Raw genomic sequence first — 6,000 nt, 5'->3', positions numbered from 1 at the left:
TATAAGGGATAAAATAATTATGGTAAATGTCTAGGAGAAGGCCGCACCCGTTTTTCAAGTATTAACGACGAAAAACGGCAAAAAACAACCAGATTATTGTTGCACAGTGCATAGAAACATGAGGAAATGAATAAAAAAGAAACTAAGACTTAACTCTTACACACAAAATGTAAGCATAAACCTACTACTACAATTATGGGGGACCCCAGCGGTTTTTGGGTGGGGGGGAGGATGAGAAAAGTGATTTTTCGGGGCACTACCGAACCTAATACAACCAACTAACCTAGCCTACCCTGGGGGGCCTGTACCCCTACCTAGGCCTACCGGGGGGGGGGGCTTCGCACCCCCCCCCCTGCGACCCCCCCTTAAGGCCACAGTGATTTTCAGGGCACCACCGAACCTAATACACCCACCTAACCTAGCCTAATAGCCCTGTACCCCTACCGGGGGGGGGGGGCTCTGCCCCCCCCTGCGACCCCCCTTAAGGACACTACCTAACACATCCATCAAACCAAATCCAAAGTTATGGTACTGCTGTATACATCGTTATACTATCACCATTATAATATACTCCATAAATTAATGAAGCTTACCTTAACCTGTTGGTTGATAAAGATGTGCTGCTGCTTTGAGGAAAACGTGAAGCCATTGCGAAGGTTCCCTGACATGCAGGACAATTTTTATTTTGTAAGATTAAATTGTGTCTCTAGCACAAATCCACTAGTTTTTCAATATAACCCCGAATAAGTAAGAACAAATTCACTGTAACTTAGGAAACAGTCAGGACAAGAAGATGGAATTTCAACTTCTTGTGCAATATCAGATGATGTGCTTGCTACGGCCTCTATGTCTAGGAACGAAATAAAATGGCTGGGTAAGAAAATGTATTGTCGCACTGTGATGGGTAAGAAAATGTATTGTCGCACTGTGATGGGTAAGAAAATGTATTGTCGCACTGTGATTGGCCAAACGTGAAGACGTCATTGAGAAAGAAAATGTGTTGTCGCACTGTGATTGGCCAAACGTGAAGACGTCATAGTGGACTAGTTTGTCTGCGGATTATAGTGGTTACAGGGCTCATTTGAGCAAAATTAAGACACAGTCAACAATAACAACAGACTTAGAAAAATCTTGGAGGAAGACAAGAGTAGCGTGAGTTTGATCGTCGATATTTCGACTATTATTGATTTTCACTAAATTATCTCACTGGTATAGCATTATATACATACATTCCTACATATTCTAGTAAAAATAAATTGAATATCAGTGATATCTTCATGCGGCCCTCTCCTAGACATTAACCATAATATAATTATAAGTAGGTTTTCTTTTTTATCCCACCGGTGAACGTAGGATGAAGCATGACAATCCCCACTTAATCAAATCTACGACGACTTTCGTTTACTTATTTAAGTGTTGGCTCCTGCTATTACTTTAGCTGACTTAAGCTGTCGGGTTCATACTTATGTTGTTATTGGCTCTCCCTCCATTTCTGAAATTAATTCGAGGAGAAGGACGCTCCAAAATCAAACCATTGTTCTCTAGTCTTGGGTAATGACATAGCCTCTGTAACATGGTCTTCCACTGTCTTAGGTTAGAGTTTTCTTGCTTGAGGGTACACTCAGGTACACTGTTCTATCTAGTTTCTCTTCCTCTTGTTTTGTTAAAGTTTTTATAGGCAATATTTATTTTTATGTTATACTTAAAATATATTTTTTTTCTTTATTTCCTTCTCTCACTGGGCTATTTTCCTTGTTGGGCCCCTGGGCTTATAGCATCCTGCTTTTCCAACTAGGGTTGTAGCTTATCATTTAATAATAATAATAGACTGCCGTATTCTTATCAAGTATATTAGTACGCTATATTTCAGTATATTTAAACTGCATAAAAGTAAATATTTACCATTTTATTCAAATTTATGAACCATACTATAATGCTGACAGTATTCCTCATGCTGTTTACTTTATGCATTAATATAAGGTCTATGCAGTGTCCTTTCAGTCTGCAGTTGCACTTACTTTTTAGCCTTTACTTATCTTTGTAACTTTTTTCGGTATTATTGTACTGTATTACAGGGCAATATAACCTAGGGAAAAAACTACTTTTTCCTATAGAAAAAAATTCCGCTCTCTTCGAAAATGACACTCGTTCCCGTCGCAAATGATATATATATATATATATATATATATATATATATATATATATATATATATATATATATATATATATCTACGGTAATGGGGGACCCCCAGTGGGAACTTGGGGTTTTGGGTGGGGAAAACATACTAGGGAAACGATATGTGATGGTAAAGCAAACCTTTTTTCCTCTATACATTACCATCTTGGATGTATAATAAACGGAGGAAAAGACAAAACAGTATACCTAGATAAACTTTGGAGGCGCCGTTGCAAAGGCTATGTCTCATGAAAAAAATACAGTAACCAGATCTGCCAATGTGTGATGTAGAGCTGTTGCAACGTTAGCGTAACATGCTAACATTAGCAATGTTTTTCATTTATTTTTTGTCATTCTTTTGTCGGTTGTAGTTGCTCCCGTTCGTTCGTTTGTACATAGCAGGTTTCGACCTTGTGCCCATAATCTCCCCCACCCCCTATGTATAGGCTCCACCTCCACCAATAGGATTTCTTATTCTCTAACCTTCAAATTTAACTATTCGACTTCATACGTTTATTCAAGCATATAACTTGAACCAGTACAACTATTACTGGTATTATTTTAGAAAGAGGAACCAGCTTAGCGACCTATAAATACTTCAGAAATACAGTGAGCCCTCGCTACTTCGCGGTTCGACCAGCGCGGATTCACCACTTCGCGGATTTTTTTCATAACCCATATATATAAACATATCGCGAATTTTCCGGAAATTTCGAAAATACCGCGATATATGAAGACCCCAAATACGATATTTCGTTACCTGTAATTCCATTGATAATGTAATTAGTAATATCTGCTCTTACTGATGGTTCATTGCATTACATATGACATATAATTCAGTACAGAAAGAAATAAAACACGAAAAGAGAATGTGATCATACGATAATTCAGTATACAGTACGTAGTAAAATTAAATCGAACATGAAACGCAAATCAGATGCAGTCATACCGTATTTGAATGGTGTAAGGCTGCTGATGGCTACTACTGTACTACAAATGTAATGGATGTGCATATTTTCCATGAATCTTTTGTATGTATACGTACGTAGTACTGCATCCAATAATATTCTTTGTTGCAAAAATCACATCTCTAATAAGCGTACATATCCTACAACAAAACAAGCGTAAAATAGCTTACGTAAAGCTGTATACGTAGGGTACCTTGTATTTGAATTGGTAACTACTACGTAGCATGTAAGACGGATTGTGATTGGTTCAAGCGCTGATAGATGACGAATCAGAACCCAAGTTTTGTAATCTAGCCTGTGATTGGTGTTTTGACCACTTCTCCAACCTCCAGCATCTTTTCGCGGCCACTTCGTTCGCCGCTCTCTCGCCGTGTAGATGCTGCTACGTTATTGTGAACTTTAATCTGTGCTGTGCGTGACTGTTTTAAGTTGAACTTTTTGTTGAACTTTCTGTTTAACCCCTACTGTACAATGGCGTCCAAGGGTTCTGCTTCTGCTAAGGCTGGTAGTGAGCCTAAACGTCACCGAAAGATGATGACGGTTGCTGAGAAGGTGACGCTTCTCGATATGTTAAAAGAAGGCAGAAGTTACGCGGCCGCAGCCACCGTTCGCTACATCAAGAAGGATGAGGCGAACATTAGAAAGACGGCTGCCATCACCTTCAGCAGATCAGCGAAGCGAGTCGTTACCACGCGTATTAAAACGATCGTACGCATGGAAGGTGCTTTAGCAGTCTGGATTGCCGACTGCCGGAAGAACATAGCCTTGGATACGAACACCATCCGAACCAAGGCTTTGAGCTTGTATGAGAATTTTGCGGCAAAGGAACCTCAAGACGATGATGGCGACCATGCTGAAGAAGAAGATGATTTAGATGAACCTCAACCAGGGATATCCACTGATTCCCAGCCTCAGAAACAACATTTTTCCGCCAGCAAAGGATGGTTCTCGAAGTTTCAGAAACGCTTCGGCCTGAAAAGCGTTTCCCTGCATGGCGAGGCTGCTTCCGCTGACACTGCCGCTGCTGAAACTTACGCGAACGAGACGTTCAAGAACATTATCGCTGAAGGTGGATACAAGCCGGAACAAGTGTTTAATATGGATGAGACCAGCTTGTTTTGGAAGAGAATGCCGTCGCGAATTTTACTGTTCAAAGAAGAAGCCAAAGCCTCTGGCTTTAAAGCATTCAAAGATCGCGTTACCCTCGTGATGTGTGGCAATGCTGCTGGATTTTTGCTAAAGCCGGGGCTAATTTACAAGTCGAAAAATCCTCGCGCTTTGAAAAATAAAAATAAGAATCTCCTTCCCGTGTACTGGATGCATAATCAAAAAGCATGGATTACGAAGATGCTGACCTCCAACTGGTTCTACCAGTGTTTTATCCCGCAAGTCAGTAAATATCTCTTAGAGAAGGGCTTGCCATTTAAGATCCTTCTCCTTATGAATAACGCTGGTGGACACGCAACTGACCTGTCGCATGAGGGCATTCAGGTTGAGTTCCTGCCACCCAACACCACGTCATTAATTCAACCGATGGACCAGGGGGTTATCAGGGCGTTCAAAGCCCTCTACACGAAGAATACCTTGGCGGACCTCGTTGCGTGTGTGGATGCTGCCCAAGAAGATGAAGATGAAAATTTCAATTTGAAGGCGTACTGGCGGAAGTACACAATAGCCACATGCCTGCAGAACATTCAGAAGGCACTGCAAGAAATGAAACATGCAACCGTTAATGCGAGCTGGAAGAAGTTGTGGCCCCAGATTGTTTACGACGACGAGGGATTTACACCGCCTGAAATTCAACACTGCAATACGCAAATCTGTGCAGTTGGCTGCGATAATTGGAGGTGACGGGTTTGGCGACATAACGACTGAAGACGTCGACAAATGGTTGGACTGCCATTCCCAGCCGCTAACTGACGCAGACCTAGAAGACCTGACAAAATCGGCCAGTGAAGAAGACAGTGAAACGCAGGAAAAGACCCAAGAAAATGTCGAAGAAACGGGCTTAACATTAGAACGGCTTGCCAAGTTCTGCAACCATGCAAAGGAGTTGAAAGAAATGTCGCAAGAGTGGGACGAGGATATGGTTCGGTCTATGCAATTCTGCGACAAGATCCATGACGACATGACTCCCTACAGGATGCTCTTCGAGCGAAAAAAGAAGCAGCGGCAGCAACTTCCGATCACAATGTTCTTCCAGCCTCGCAAAAAAGAGCCAGTTCCTCCTGCTACTACGCCTTCGGAAGAAATTGAAGAAGTGTCCCAGGAAGAAGTTGAAGAGGTGTCCCAGGAAAAGACACCTCCGTCTGAAAGACGTAAAATACTATCATTGGCTGCACAGTAGAAGACATCATCAGCTTCATCATCATCATTTCTACTGTGCAGCAAATTCATCGCCATCATCATTCAAGTTTTTCTTCAACTTCTTTCGTGGTGAGTACAGTAACAATCTAATTTTTTTTTATACATGTTTTACTTTAATATTCTAACATTTTAATATTTGTGCCTGTTTTAGTTTAGTATGCATTAAGTTAAAGGGAAGGTTTTAAAAGTCTGAATATACATGTTATAACCTATCATATTTTTTTGTTTAAAATTTACATGTACGTATGCAAAACAACTCTCTCTCTCCCTCTCTCTCTCTCTCTCTCTCTCTCTCTCTCTCTCTCTCTCTCTCTCTCTCTCTCTCTCTCTCTCTCTCGTAAATTGTTTTTCTGCTTTGCTACGTATGAACTGTATGATTTTAAATAGATACAGTAAATAATATTTGTAATAACATATTTTCTAAAAGCTTTTACTGTAATATCATTATTTATCACTTTCATCATGCGGGTTTGCCTTCGTTTGTTTACT

General features: G+C 40.7%; 1 protein-coding gene across 1 annotated transcript in view; it reads left to right on the top strand.

The window, feature by feature from the left end:
- LOC137636959 (zinc finger protein 845-like) overlaps window positions 1-6,000 on the top strand; it is a 29,713-nt gene that overhangs the window by 292 nt on the left and 23,421 nt on the right. The window lies entirely within an intron of this gene.

The sequence above is a fragment of the Palaemon carinicauda genome, unplaced genomic scaffold, assembly GCF_036898095.1.
Source record: "Palaemon carinicauda isolate YSFRI2023 unplaced genomic scaffold, ASM3689809v2 scaffold469, whole genome shotgun sequence".
In the NCBI taxonomy this organism is placed as follows: domain Eukaryota; kingdom Metazoa; phylum Arthropoda; class Malacostraca; order Decapoda; family Palaemonidae; genus Palaemon; species Palaemon carinicauda.
The sequence above is the reverse complement of the archived record's forward strand: the minus strand, read 5'-3'. Positions and strand labels throughout refer to the sequence as shown.